The following is a 16,430-nucleotide window of genomic DNA, read 5'->3' as shown; positions in this document are numbered from 1 at the left end:
ATCCTGTCTGAGGACGTGGAATAGTGTACGCTCCACCTCACAGACACAGTTTCCTTTCACGCATATAAACCATTAAAATTTAGATACCCTTATTACCTGTATTTGCATGAAAACCTCTTCTCATGATGCTGGAGTTGAGAAACTTTATCGCTTAACTCGCGTTAATAATACTGTAATAATTACGGACCGACGTTCGCACAAAAGGGAAGGTATATCAGTAAGTGTCATTATGAGAAGTTCGAGAGGAAGAGGCGGAATAATTCAGTCCTCCGGTATTGGCACGTCGCCGACAATATTCGAGATCCTGGCAGACCGTTTAATGAAGGGAGAGCTGGGAGAGAGAGACAGGAGACGGCGTCGAAAGGAGGAGGAGGGAGAGAGAGAATTCGGCAGCTCTGGGGTGACAAAGAAGGCCGCCTCAAACAGAATCGGACAGCCGGCACCGCTCAGTAGGGCCGCCGGCTAATAGCGCTCGCTGCTGCATAATTAACGACCGTGACGAGCGCGATTACAATCAGCTGTCGCGGCACCACGTCTTCCGCCCTACATTCTCGTCGACGTGTCGGCTGCTCTCGTGGCGCACAGTCCCGTCAGCTCGGCTCCGCAGGTGTGCCGAGCGCTCCGGTTCCGTAGATCTGTGCTCATCCTCCCTGTTGTGATCTGCGCGGGGAAAGCCAGGCACTTGTCTCTCTCGTGGAACGTGGAGCTCAACGTGGGCGTGGAAGGCATCGAGTTTTGTGAGGTCAAAACGTAGAATTTCACGACACGGACCCTTCTAGGGTGTGAATAACTCATGTCGGATGTTCGGAATATGTTACGTAACGGAAAGCAATCCAACAAAATACCGCTTTTGCGGCACCAGACGAGCAAGGCAGACGCCACTTATAAAGTGAAACTTACGTATTCAGTGCTTTCTGTATATCTAGCGTGCTGTGGAGCTTACTACCTTATTTCTGGTATTCAGAGAGAGCGATGTGAGTTCTCTTTTTATTCGAACTACTTGAATAATGAAAATTGAAACCAACATCTGTTTTTTAATACAAACGTCCTTTATTCAAACATGCTACAAATTTCAACGCGAAAAAGAGTCATCGTCAGGCCCCTGTATATGGAAACATACATAGCGTGAGAGTAAAGAATAATGAGAGTGCAGTCTGGAACCGCGATATCGCTACGGTCGCAGGTTCGAATCCTGCCTCGGGCATGGATGTGTGTGATGTCTTTACGTTAGTTAGGTTTAACTAGTTCTAAGTTCTAGGAGACTAATGACCTGAGCAGTTGAGTCCCATAGTGCTCACAGCCATTTGAACCATTTTGAACCAATAATGACAGTTCTGACAGTAAAAATTACATTAAGTGACTAAAACGGAGATAAATCACATCATAAAATTACACAATAAAAATATACTCTCGGTATCCACACGAAAAAGAGTTCAGCGTCTAATTCCTATTCCCTAACTTTTTTATACAATAATTAAATACTCCAGTAATGCAACGTATCTGATGGGAGCCCACTCGCACAGCGAATTACAGCAGCCAAGCAACCGATGTCATGCATACCTAAAAATACGGGATAAATCAGTAACAAAACGAAACACCCAAATAAGAACAGACAGCAGAATCACAACCGAACAATGCAAAAGCACACACGATGTAGTGAGAGGGCTGAAATAACGTACAAGACTAACGACTTGCTCAACCACCTTAAAAACAGGATGTGGTCGTTAAATCGCCATAGAACATTTGTTCATAAGGTTTTGTCGCATCCATTTACTCTGACCTTCTGGTTTTAAGTTATTAGGTTGCTACTTTTATTATTGGTACATCTCGTATTCGTACGTGTTCCGGTTAGGGATATACATGACTTCGATTGCTTTGCTGGTGCAATTCGTTGTGCATGTGAGCTCCATTTGCGTACATTACATAATAGGAGTATGTAATCATTGTATAAAAGAATTAGGCAATATAAATTAGATTCTGAACCTTGTTATGTATGTGTACCGATAACATATTTTTAGTACGTAATTTTATGATATTATTTACCCCTTTTCTGTCATGTATTTTACTTTCTTTTTTCAGAAATCCCATTACAGCTCACTATCATGCTACGCATGTTTCCATATACAGGGGCCTGAAGACGACGCTTCTTCACATCGGAACTCGTCGTATGTTTTGAATAAACGACGTTTGAATCACAAAATAGTTCTTAGTTTCAGTTTTTATAATTCAAGTACTTTGTGTCCGACTGCTGTCCCATCGTCCTCAATGGATTAGCAGAGACTTTTTATTCGATGCGACACATTCATACCTGTACACTGGATATTTTTCGAAAATAAATCTTCAGTAGTCGTTATGTTATGTCCAAGAAGTTCTGAGTTCAAGCAGTGCGATCTTTGATTCTCAGTAGGCGTCGAAGCATTGCGCCAGAAGTGAGTGAGAGAGTCGCGTGTTTGTCACACTCATAGTTGCGTTCTATCAAAATTATGGTTCGGTAACTTTGGTAGAGTACTTAAATGACGTACAAAATGGTAGGATTACCGTTAGTATTGGTGGTACTGGTCGGCAAAGGCAGATAAATGAATGTGTGCGAGAGAAACTGCGAGTCGACGACATTTGTTTTTTTCCGTTGGTTTGTTTTCCACACGGCTAGACCCGCACATCGTTCAGAGCTACTCCATTGTGTGTTTCAGATCCTTACAAAAAATAAAATGCATTCTATAAGTTAAAGTAATTAACTGACTACGAAAAGTTAGCACACTTACGTAACTAATGCAATTACTTTTGATGCAACTACAGTTTATTTCCACAAACAAACAAAAAATGTATACAATTATGGTTGTTATTTTATACTCAATAGAACGTTCATCGTGATCAAAGGCTACAGTGGCCTTTTAAAACTGTTAAGTGCGAAAGTTGTTTGGCAATAACAGAAAATAGTTTTATATAAGGTCAGCGAAGTACTGAAGTGATATTTTATACATTTGAGAAAATTGCGTTTGCTAGCGCTGTACGATAAATCGGCATTTCTTTCTCATTTTTAAAACGGCTTCCCTCTGTTACAAATCAACAATTTTTGAATGAAATCGCAATTAAACATTGGTAAGTTAAATTTTGGTATAAACACTGTTCATTTTTAACTAACAGATCTGAGGATAACTATGTAGAACCAGAATGTTCCGTAGGTTAGGTGGTCCTTTACATATCATAACACTGTTTCTAGGCGGTTCATCGCTTCCGATTTTTGGAGGAATTCAGTAAGACCGCACATGCGAACAAACAGATCGAAATGAGATGGCGCCTAATAGTTATGCAACACACCTAACGTGCAGGTAACGCCATTACGATCTTAACTGACCAAAGCTTCCAGGAAAACTACTGCAGTCTACGCATGCTTACGGTACTCTACGGCAGCTTACGGTAGTTCTGCAGTTCTGGTTACGACACTGAGCAGCCTGGAAATAATTAGCAGAACAAAGATATAATAAACGCAGAGGATGTTCCTTTTTGGAAATATGATTTTGCAAAAATTGATTTGAAAAATATGAAGACATTCCGGTAAGGTTTTCACTGCATTGCTTGTTCGCACGTGATTTATCACGAGTTAGAGAAAGCCAGACATATAGCACGAGTTTTTCTTTATTGATTCCGGTCGGTTAGTTTGACTGTCGACATTTCATCAAAACGAAGTTATTTGCTGACATGACTCGGACTTAGACTACTCCTTTACCATGTCAGTGAAATATTATATGCTAGAATAATATTTTTTATAAGTATTGAATTATGTGAAGGTGGTTGTAATTGTTAAGGAATCAGACATTTACAATGCGGTTTACAAATGCTATTCGCTTTTCATTTATTCAATAAGTTTAATTTCTTCCACTATCTCCACACAAAAACTTTGTTTTGTAATTGCGTGTCGTCGCATTGCACTGAGCGGAACACCGTCACTCAAATTAAAGCATGGTATGTACAGCATATTTGCTTCTTGCTCTTGGCAAGGTTTTCTTTTCGCTCGTTTGTTGTGGCACTTTATTTTAATATTCACCCCTTTCGAGCAGTACTGGGTTTCTGTTGCCACAAGGAAAGTCATGAAAATGTGTTACGGCCAGGAAATCACTGCATTTCAAAATTATCTTCAGGGTCAGTTCAGGTAAAGTTCAGTTCACTTCTCATTCTTATGTGTCCATTGTTACTGTTACAGTACAGTGTTACATTCGCGTATATATGATTTAATGTTGAGGATTTTAATTAGTTAGTTTGCGTACATAAATTTGTAGGATATATTCAGAAAAGCATTCTGTAGAGTTATTCTTTCAAAGTTCGGCTTGTAATTTTCTCCAGTTTATTTATTCTCTTAGTTTTGTGTTCTGAAAATTTGAGATAATCACTTTGACGTCACGCAATGTTGAACTGTCCACTGAACTGTAGAATACCGAAATTCACAGGACAGCTTATTTAGTATACAGTTCTACGGTTGCTAATTATTTTTTGTAAGCTATAGTTACAGTTATACAATTTCAGATGGATTTGAGGAATCCTTTGTATCAGATAGTGTTTGCTAAGCACGCCGCTGGCAATATCCAGGTCCACATTATAACACAGACACACACGAAAGTAAAGAATAGCAAATCAGTTTACATAGACAACAGCAACATACTATAATAAAACCGTTATAAAGTATGCTTGTTCAAGGCAGTGGCGCATATTATTGCAGAGTAGGATGAAAAACAATTCCGTAATGTTCAAATACAGCATTAGTATTGTGGTGCCTGACACAGTCTCGTCGATTAAATACGTGGACCTAAGGTTGCAAAGCGATATGAAATGATATGAGCAAATGAGAACGGAAGTAAGGAAAGTGAATTGGCGACTTAGGTTGGTCGGGAGAATTCTAAGAAACTACAGCTCACTTGTAAAGGAGATTGCGTGTAGAACACTGATGCGACTCATTCTTGAGTACGTTACTGATAGAGTGTTTGGGAACTCCACCAGGTCAGATTAAAGGAAGGCATCAAAGTAATTTAGAGGCTAGAAGGTACATTTGTTACTGGTAGGTTCGATCAAGACGCGACGTGGGAGTCCTTGGAGAAAAGATGACGTTCTTTTCGCGGAACACTACTGATAAGATTTAGAGACTTGCAACTGACTGCAGAACGATTCTACTGCTGCCAACATACATTTCGGGTAAGGACCAGGAAGACAGGATAAGAGAAATTAGGTCTCGCACGAAGGTCCAGATATTCCTTTTTTTCTTAGGTCTGTTTGAGAGTGGAACAGAAAACGTAATGACTAGCAGTGGTACCAGGTACCCTCCACCAAGCATCATACAGTGGCTTGCTAAGTATTTATGTACATGCAGCTCTAGACTTTTTTTTTTCTTTTTTGTGTCGTCAGTCGTCTAACTGGTTTGATGCAGCCCTCCAGGAATTCCTCTCCCGTACCAACCTCTTCATCTCAGAGCAGCACTTGCAGCCTGCGTCCTAAACTTCATCTGTTACGTGACCATCAAGCCTAACGGTAAATTTTTTCGCTGTTCTCTTTTCTGCTCCTTTTCATTACTTTCGTCTTTCTTCGACTTCCTCTCAGTCCATATGCTGTACTGATTAGACTGTTCATTCAATACTGTAGATCCTGTAATTCTTCCTCTCTTTCACTGGGAATACCAATGCAATCAGCGAATCTTATCATTGATATTCTGTAACCTCGAAGCTCTGATTTACTGCCGTCATTGCGTCTTTGATGAATGGATATAACAGTCGGGTTGAAAGACTACATCCCTGTCTTACACCGTCTTTAATGCACCATTTGGTTCCTTGTCTCCCGCTCTTATTATTACCCTTGGCTAAATGTTGTCCACTACCCGTCTCTCTCTGTAGCTTACCCCCATTTTCCTCGAACGCTGTTGTGACCGAGCGGTTGTAGGCGCTTCAGTATGAAACCGCGCTACTGCTACGGTCGCAAGTTCGAATAATGCCTCGGGCATGTATGTATGTGCTGTTCTTTGGTTAGTTTGGTTTAAGTAATTCTAAGTCTAGGGGACTGCTGACCTTAGATGACAAGTCCCATAGTGCTTAGAGCCATTTGAACAATTTTTTTCCCTCAGAATTTCGGACATCTAGCACCATTTGACACTGTCAAACAATTTTTCCAGGTCTACAAATTCTTTGAACGTGTCTTGATTTTTGTTCAGTCTTGCTTCCATTATCAACCGCAACGGCACAACTTCCTGTACAGTGCGTTTACCTTTTCTAAGGCCAAACTGATCTTCATCTAACACATCCACAATTGCCTTTTCCTCTCTTCCTTAGACTATTCATGTCAGTAACTTAAATGCGTGAGCTGTCAAGTTGATGGTGCGATAATTCTCGCACTTGTCAGCTCTTGCAATATTCGGAATCGTGTGGATGATATTTTTCCGAAAGTCAGATGGTTTATCGCCAGACTCATACAATCTAGTCGTTTTGTTACCAGTTCCCCTCATGATTTTAGAAATTCTGATGGAGTGTTATCGATCCCTTCTGCCTTTTTTGATCTTAAGTATTCCAAATCTCTTTTAAATTATGATTCTAATACTGGATCTCCTACCTCTTCCATACGGACCCCTGTTTCTTCTATCACATCAGACGAGTCTTGTCCTCGTAGAGGCTTTCAGTTTACTCTTTTCACTCATCCGCTCTCTCCTTTGTACTTAATACTGCACTCGTTATGTTACCTCACTTTCTTTTTATTCCACCAAAGGTTATTTTGACTTTTCTATATGCTGAGTCAAACCTTCCATCAACCATTTCTTTTTCGATTTGTTGACATTTTTCATCTGGACATTTCGTCTTAGCCTCCCGGCACTTCCTGTTCATTTCATTCTTCAGCGAAATGTAGTTCTTTATTCCTGAATTCCCGATAACAGTTTTCACTTCCTTGTTTCATCGATCAACTGAAGTGTTTCTCCTGATACCCATGGTTTCTTCGTAGTTACTTTCTTTGTACCTACGTTTTCCTTTCTGACGTCTGTGATTGCCCTTTTAGGGATGTCCATTTGTCTTCAATTGAACAACCTACTGAGCTATCCCTTACTGCAGTATGTATAACCTTAAATAACTTCAAGTGTATCCCTTCATTCCTTAGTCTTCCGCATCCCATTTCCTTCCCGAATAATCTCTTAAACGTCAGCCTACTCTTCATCACTAATAAGTTGTGATCTGAGTCTATATCTGCTTCTGGGTACGCCTTACACTCAAGTTTCTGATTTCGGAATCTCTCCTGACTATGATACAATTTAAGTGAAATGTTCAGGTACCTCACGGCCTTTTCGAAGTATAGCTACTTCTCTCGTGATTCTTAGCCAGAGTATTCGCAATTACTAGTTGAAATTTATTGCAGAACTCCATTAGTCTTACTCCTCTCTCATTCCTAGTATCAAGCCCGTATTCTCCTGTAACATTTTCTTCTACTACTTTCCCTACAATTGCATTCCACTCCCCCATGACCATTAGGTTTTCATTTCCCATTAAGTATTGAATAACCGATTCGGTATCGTCATATACTTTTTGCGACATCGGCATATCTGCCTGAACTGTCGACCCTTAATGATCATTTGTTTTCGAAATTTAAGAGGTGGCGAGTTTCGAACACTGGGCCGAGGATGTTTTTTATACTTAGACCATAGGTGCAATCCTGCAGATTCACTGCGATAAAACGTCGTTACGTCTATGATATAACGAAAGAAGCAATATTGAGTTTAGCGTCCCGTGACATCGAGGTCATTAGAGACGGAGACGGAGGGATATCGGCCGTGCCCTTTCAGAAAAACCATCCCGGCGTTTGCCTGGAGTGATTTTGGAGAAGTCACGGAAAATCTATATCTGGACGGCCGGACGCGGGTTTGAACCGTCCTCCTGCAGAATGCGAGTTTAGTTTGCATGCGAGTCCAGTGTGCTAACTACTGCGCCATCATGCAAGATAACGTACCGGGAATCACGACGTAAAAACTACCACACAAGGTTACAAACATCTGCAGACGGTTTATTCAACCAACGCCGACGTGTATCTCCACTGATAAAGAATAAGCGAAAACTCTACTATAGACTAATTCGGAAAATATGGAGGCAAACACGTTAGAATAACAAAATGTTGTAATATTTAAGACCCGCACTTTAACAACGTATTTGAAAGAGTACTGTTTTCGAAATTTGGACTTTTCATTCGATTCCCGGTCGGACACATAGTTTTAACAGCTCACTTATGTTCGAAACTTTGTTTGATTATTTAAATATGTTGGTAATTATATTTTGTCTAGGAGGGAATGAAATATTTTTAAAGCTCTCTTCTCAACCTGACAAGTATCATTTAATTCCGTGGTGCCACTACACTTTCTTCTGGATGTCCTTCGCTCACCTTAGTCAACGGATAAAGAACAACCCACCCACTTCAGGGGTGTCAGTTTTAGGAAGTAAAATCTGCCCGAGACATCAGTTCACGCGGGTATGTATGAGGTGTCAGTATGATATCCGGTTGTATACCAGTTAATTGATTTCATATCATTTACGCCGTGAGAAACCGAAGTGCCACATGGATCTATATCTCTAAAGCGTCACTGTCAGTGCTCAGGATTGGTGGAGCTACAAGAAGGTTAGTCTCAATTCATACTTCGGGTGAAGACTACTAGGCGAGATTATCGTCACATCCTCTTGTAAGCATACAGTTTGTTTAGACGAATGATAGGACGGTGTTTTTATAGTATTGTTCATTAGATCTTATTCTTCCTTTTTCATTAATGTCAATAATTTCAAGCCTTGAACTGTCAGTCATCATCATAGCTTTCTTCTCCCAACATTATTTTATTTAACAGCCTTTTCGGTTGTAGTGCTGTTCTTTGTCAAACAATATTCCTTGTATAACAGGACCACGATATTATTGCACTTGACATCCCCAGGCCGTTGTCGAAAACATGCGGTGATGTTGCAGTAAATAAGTACTACTTGTACAAAGTGTACAAAATGATGACTAACGAAAACTCATCGTTCTCTGAATGCCTTCAGAAATGTTGTGATTTTACCATCAAGTGGTTCACCGTGTCCTTGTAAAATATCGGGATAATAACTCTTGGTAAGCCGACAGCAGCGCCCTCCCTCCCAAGTGCAGTAATACTATGGTCGACTAATAGTCTATGAAAATTATATATGCCGGCCGGGGTGGCCGAGCGGTTCTAGGCGCTACAGTCTGGAACCGCGAGACGGCTACGGTCGCAGGTTCGAATCCTGCTTTGGGCATGGATGTGTGTGATGTCCTTAGGTTAGTTAGGTTTAAGTAGTTCTAAGTTCTGGGGGACTGATGACTTCAAGAGTTAAGTCCCATAGTGCTCAGAGCCATTTGAACCATTTGAAATTATATATATTTTCGCTAAAATTGCACTTAATTCACTGCTCGAATAGCTTCTGCAATATGTCAGTAGGTCAACTTCGTGATAGGCAAATAACACTAACGGTACTGAGAGGTAAGAACAAAACACGGATGTTTATTTATGTTTGTGGGTGCATTTCCTCGTTTATCGCCATCATACGGTCTTGCTTTCACGTATACATGTTTTTCCATTACATTGCCCGAATTGAAAACAACGCCGGGAGAGATCATTTGTGTCTCGTGACGACGTGTTAAATCGACTGACGGGATGCAGCGGTAAAATAGTTACCCAAGCTACTCGCAGTACTCTACATCCGCCATCGCAGTTACTATCGATCCTATTACTCACTATCCATACTCGCCGGTGTACACCGGATGATGCCAAAGCACGTCTGACGTAATAAACTGGTTCAGGCGAGGAGGATGACTGAAGACCGTTGCTACCTTTATTTCCCTTAACGCAAGTTGATTGTATAATCTCACCATTCTGGTAGTACGGTGATCTTGTGAATGAGTAGTCGTAGCAAGAACTGCTATATTAATTGATACATTGCTTTAATATATTTAATATTGTTAACGACCGCATCTTAATACTGAAGATACTGATCGGTTCTGCGTAAGAAAAGATAGACCCACGAGAAACTTCTTACAGCAATAGGAAATAGAAATATTCTAGCTTTTTTTCATTTTATTATTCTATAAACAGCTTGAATGTCATCACAGGCACTCATAATTCTCCAAACTTTAATCACTATAACAGTAAACTGTGGTCACTGACAGCTGGTACTGCAGTTTGGCAAATAAATTCTGTCGCAGATACTATGGCATTAATAAACAGAAAATGCACTTCCTTCGTACGGCGGATCTCATTTAATATGGTTCCTGAATGATCTTTGGAGCGCAGGCTGTTAGGATTATTAAAAATAAACTAACCAGATGCTATAAAATGAAAATCGCTAATGGGATCCTAATCCTATTTCTTACGGATGAAGGTGTATTCCATATAAGAGCATCGAGGACCCAAACTCGGGGCTAGAGGCAATTGTGAGATACTCACGTGACTAAAATGCTTCGATAGTCTACTGCCTTCAACAGTGCTGAAAAAAGAGAGATGGAGGCTTCAAAATAGAGAAGAAGGGTTTAATGTGTTTCCTTTCAGCGAATGGAGTTCGGGGAACTGAAGTTCATCAACAAATGTATTAAGTGTACGGACAGCACTGAATATCCGTTGCAGTACCAACGTTCAATCCGACTTCTGGGACCACGGTTTCCACCGTAATGTCTTCAGTAACGAGGGCATCCACCTACTGGACAATGTGATCGGTAATACGGTGTGCCGTTCCCGACCGTGCGTTATCAGCCGACGACATTCAGACTTCCTTGAATCGCCTTGACCCTTGCAACGGACATGCAGTGCCCTTCGTACACTTACGCCATTATTTGATGAAATTCCTTACCCTGCAGTCCTTCCATTGTCAGGAAACGCACTACACCCCTTTGCTATTCTTTTGAAGCCTCCATTTCCTGTTTACAGCAAGACTGAGTCCAGTGGGCTGTCGATGCATGCAGCTGCTCGCTCTTTAATCACATGGGTCTGGGCTCACGTCTCTCTAGCGACAACTACGAGGCCTCATCGCTCTCATATGCATCACATTTTCTTCCGCAAGCAACGACATTACGAACCCGACAGCAGTTTTCACTTTACAGTATCCGGCTCTTTTCTAATGTCGCTCAATACTCCTCGAAATCATGTATAACCAACGAGCAGCCAGTACGTGGTATGTCTCAGAATGTCCTTTAAGCGTTGCACTAAGATGCTTGTGTGAATGTCGTAGGCGAATCTTCTAGATTTCCAAGTCGAGATGTAGGTACAGGCTGAGATTGTGGGTGAACTCGCCCCAGTATCTGTCGACCCAGAGGAAAGTCGAAGTTATCAACCACAGCTGCATTCCAGTTATCTGAAAAAAATCGTGCCTCACTGCCTCAGTCCTGTCATAAAAAAGAAGGCTCAGACGCTCAAAGAAAAAGTTAATGAGTGCGCATAGTGCTCATATTTACACATTACTAAGCGTATTGAACTATTACGTATTTTGCAACATCATAATTTTTTGTTTCCTGTATTTCGATATATTTTCATTAATCTAAATTAATAATTGTTGTGAAGATATATTATTAATGTTTGCTCTCTTTTAATGATATGGCAGTAAACAAATGCTAGATGGTTTTCCATTCATGGAGAACGAAGCCTCGCACGGGTTCATTCAAGTGAAATCTACTTTGCCTTATAAAGAAATTCATTAAAGTGGTAAAAAGAACACGTCGTCCATGAATATATTGGTTTTCCTGGAAATTCGAAATGAAGCGTTGAAAAAATGACGTTGGTGATGTGGGATACTTTGTTTGAGCAAACTGTGAGGAAATTACTTTTGGCAAGTGAGCCGCCCTGCTATTGTTGGTCTCTGTTGTGTGCTATTTTCTTTTAGAGAAAATATAAAGATGTTTCCATGTATGAGCCTTCGTTTTTAGAACACTAATGAGTTCAGTTTACAGAATGTGTTTGAAAAATCATCATGTGGCTCGATGTGCTTTCGAAAAAATGTCATGGACTGTATTTCCTACCTGCCTTCATTCGTCTTTCGGTAACATTGTGATGAAATGATAATTTATAAATTGTAGCACTAATTTGTACACCTGTCAGAAAAGAATACGGCCATAATGGTTCGATAGTGGCTGTTTGATACTGACATTCCTTGACTGCATACATTTTAGAAGACTGTCACCGAATTGTGGATAGCAGCACGTCAAAAAGCACCATACTTCAGTTAATATGTTGAATATTACATCAACTCTGAAATAATAAAGGCGTCACTCACTTTCAACAAGCTGTACTCTGTCGCAACAGTACACCTGCCTTAGCAGTGTGTTCGTCGCACCTGAAGATGTCGGCCAGTTGCGCGGACGAAATATTGGGGAGTTTTCACTATGACATCCGACGTCTCGCCCGAGAACCATATATACAGTAATAAAATTCTTTTTGAGTGTGCTATCTCATATGAAGATATATTATTTTGTAAAATTAGTAACCAAAGAGATATGGGAGTAACAATACAAGCGAAGTAAACAACAGTATTTCATTAAATGAAGCTCAACGCGGAACAAAGCAAAATGTGGTGTTATTGGAAGTAGTTGGCACCTAATTATGGTAATGTCCCACAGTTGCAGTTTCTAATGGTAACTATTAAAACACCGTGAATTTTAAAAATTTTCCTGCAATTTGAATGTTAAAACAAATTTCGGGCGTGCAGCTGGCCGTCGATTTATGATCTACCAGTCATCTTCAGTCTTCGATGGCTCATCTGAAAATGAGTGGCAGATGCTCAGTCGAAATATCGTGCAATGAATTAATCGACTACCGGCAGCAGGCTCGAAATCTTTTGAATATTAAAGCACTGCTCAGTGAGACTGAGTGAAATCTATTATTAAATATTGTGGTTCAACACTAAAACAAGAACTTTCGGCTTGTTGGTTATGTGTAATTATTTTTCTTTTATCATCCCATAGCACAGATCCTTCGTGTCCTTCTCAGACATTTAATCATAAGTGTGTCATTCAATATTCGACGAAATATTTGACATGTCCATTTCAGGTAGTAAGAATATACTGAATGGTCAGAAACAGTGTGAAAAGCTTGCAAGGTTGCTGAAGAGGAGCTTTTGCTCAGAAATAATTGTTGCACGGCTTCCGAGTTCTTTGGCACTGAAGTTAGCAAATCAGGCCGTTGCAATTGCAAATTCAAGCACCTGCACGCACTTGTAAGATGCGGTAATGTACAGACATTTGTGTGTCCGTGAGCTACCAATCGTTCAAATGCTCATTACCAGTTGAAATGTGCCTTTTTCTGAAGTGATAAATTGTAGCTATGTGAGCAGAAGCTACATCTGTTCGATTTGAGGAAACCAAAGTAAGAACAGGTTTGCCTTCACTGTCTCTGGCAGGCTGCTTGAATTTGCGCGAGCGACGACCTGATCGACTACCTTCAATGCTAAATAACTCGAAAACGGCACAACACATCGAATTATTTTCTTAACAATTATTTCTCAGTACGGCTTGCCCAGCTACTCTGATACAAGCTTTTCAGACTGTTTCTGACTGCCGTGAATATATAGTAATACCAGTCGGTTCCTTATACAATCCAAATGCTTAGAATATATAGGTTATCCCATATTTGGAGAAGTCTTAGTACGGACCAAACAAGGCAAAAATGTTCGGTAACCACATTCTCTAAAATGCATCTCTTAAGACCAATGAGCACTTGTTCATTAGATACAATGAAGCTACTTATTGGTGCAAATTCCCACAGTATGTGAGCAGTAGAAGAGATGAGCAAGTGCTCATAGCTCTTACGACTCTGTTTCTTACTTCATTACCTGTAAGCGCCATTAGACATTAGCTAGTACACTCCTCCTCTCCACCCCCCCCCTCCCCCGCCCCACCCTCTGTTGCTGCCTTGCCACTTCTCTCTCACACAGTCACCAACTTTAACACCTAACTAGACTGTAGAATGAAAGACTTTACTTGGAACACTTCCGTTTTTACAGTGATAAAAGATGAATGATATTTAGTTTGTATGTGTGTGTGTGTGTGTGTGTTTTTGTATATGTATTAGAATGAATGACGCAGGAATTCGTGGTGCATCGCAAGTACTGCTCACAACTTCTTCTCAGGTAATAAAGCTAACTATCCACATTGAGGGTAGACACTTGTCAAAAAACGTACTTCCCCTGCATTACTTATCCCATTGCGGCGCTTGCCTGACCTGCACACTGCAACCCCACTTGAAATCAAACAAGTTAAAATGTGTGCACTATACTTAATGTTCATAAATCAGTTGATTGCTGCACCCCCTACCTTTGAAATCGCAGAAATTGGATGACTTGAGGCTATTAATGCTTTGTGTGTGCCACAGCCACTAATACTAACAATAGTAGTAGTAATAATAATAATAGCACAGCACAACAGTAACCATTACTTAGTTACTGCTGTGTCGTGGAGTCAATTAATTCATTTATCTGTTTCTAAGCGATTAATGAAGCAATTTCTGGACTACTGCAGGTACTACACACAATTTGGAGTAGACATTTTCATGGGATATTTAGCATTTGTTATTGTATGCCTCACTTTTATCATCAGCGATGTACGGGAAAAAGCACAGCAGATGTGTGCATTGGGTAAACTATGTGAGAAATCTGTAACGCCCTTTGCATTAATACTACTGATTGAGAAAAAGTAATTATTTATTACTTACATAATTAATATCAGAGTCTTACAAAATTATGATAATAGTAACGATCTTCTGGAAACAATTTAATTTCAGGTCTGAAACACAATCGAATCATTTAGTTCTTACCCCTCGAAAAATTTAATTTTAGCGCTTACGGGTAATTACCTCAAGGTTGGGAACCAGTGTCTTAAAGGTATGCATTTTGGAGCCCATGATTATTGGACATTAAATACCTTGTATTTGTAATGATACGTATTATTTTTTTTAATGGCAAACTACCCACACATCCATCGTTTATTGTTTTTATGAGATACTCTGTTATATTTTTTACTCTTGCAAAGAGTTGATGTAAATTCTTTTGCTATTGCGAGTCTTCTGTCATAAGCTACAATAGCTCGGTACATTTCCAGTTTTACTGATTCTAGTCTGCCTCATCTGGTACATTTTTACAACCTAAGAAATTTAAATGGTCATTCCTCTATCTCACTTACTGCGGTAGCAGAACACAGAAAGCAATTTAACTGCGTCGAGTCACACAAGCAGTACCAGGAAACAGAACGCCATCCTACACTACCCGGGAACGTTTTCGTGAAGGCACCCTGTGTGCACATAGGGCATTCGTAGCTTGTTCTGGAGGGAAGACTGTGCTCGTTCCTACACAGTCCCATAGGTGGGAGAGGAAGGCATCTCTTGAATGCCGTGGCCGGCGTGCCCTCCTGAATTCTATCGAACATATCTGGGATTCGCTCGGAAGACGTATTGCATGCTGCCCGGCCGGCACGTCTGTCGACTGTTCCAGCGCTGGAGATTGCTCTACTTGAGAAATGGCTCAGCGCTCATCAATAACGACGCTGGAGCCGTTCTACGAGGTAGCCGTCAGTGCGGCTGTATCTCCTGGTACTCAGACATTTCGCTAGTGAAAGTAGTTTTCCCAAACATTAACAGCAATTAACAGCTAAAGTCAATGTATTATATTTGAAAACGTATCTATCTTTGTGTGATTCTACACCATCTAATTTGTCAGACTATTATGATTGTTTATTATTTCAAGAGTTTTCTACACTTGCCTGTAGGAACAGTTCGCCGCACATTGTTGAACATAGATCTATGCTGCAAACAACCCATACATCTTTACATGTTGACCAATGATATCATCAATTACTGTTGCAGCTCGAACGGGTTCATCGAAATTTAACCGTGGATCAATGGAAGCGTTGCCTGGCCTGATGAATCACGCTTCCTCTTACAGTAGGTTGATGATCGTGTCAGCCTACCCCATCACCCAGGCGAAAGGTTACTCGAAACATACACTCTGCCACGGATGTAGGTTGTTTGGACAGTATTATGCTATGGGCAACATTCACTTGGACTTTCACGGGACCTGTGGTAGAAATTTAATGCACCATGACAGCTGGGGTCTAAGTGAACAATTCTGCGGGGTGCCTATATCCCTGTACCCTTGATACTTCACAGATTAGTAATTCCTAACCTTTCTTAGATTATTACTCCTAAACGCAATTAGTCCGCCCCCGGTAGCAGAATGTCAATCCTAACGGCCCAGGTTCGATTCCCGGCTGGGTCGGAGATTTTTCTCCGCTCAGGGACTGGGTGTTGTGTTGTCCTAATCATCGTCATTTCATCCCCATCGACGCGCAAGTCGCCGAAGTGGCGTCAAGTCGAAAGACTTGCACAGGGCGAACGGCCTACCCGACGGGTTGCCCTAGTCACATGACATTCACATTCACAGCGCAAT

At 40.7% G+C, this 16,430-nt stretch overlaps 1 protein-coding gene across 1 annotated transcript in view; it reads left to right on the top strand.

Moving 5' to 3' along the window:
- The window catches only part of LOC126245375 (neural cell adhesion molecule 2-like), a 624,777-nt gene that overhangs the window by 557,031 nt on the left and 51,316 nt on the right, over positions 1-16,430 (top strand). The gene's annotated exons all lie outside the window — the stretch shown is intronic.

The sequence above is a fragment of the Schistocerca nitens genome, chromosome 1, assembly GCF_023898315.1.
Source record: "Schistocerca nitens isolate TAMUIC-IGC-003100 chromosome 1, iqSchNite1.1, whole genome shotgun sequence".
NCBI lineage: Eukaryota > Metazoa > Arthropoda > Insecta > Orthoptera > Acrididae > Schistocerca > Schistocerca nitens.
The sequence above is the reverse complement of the archived record's forward strand: the minus strand, read 5'-3'. Positions and strand labels throughout refer to the sequence as shown.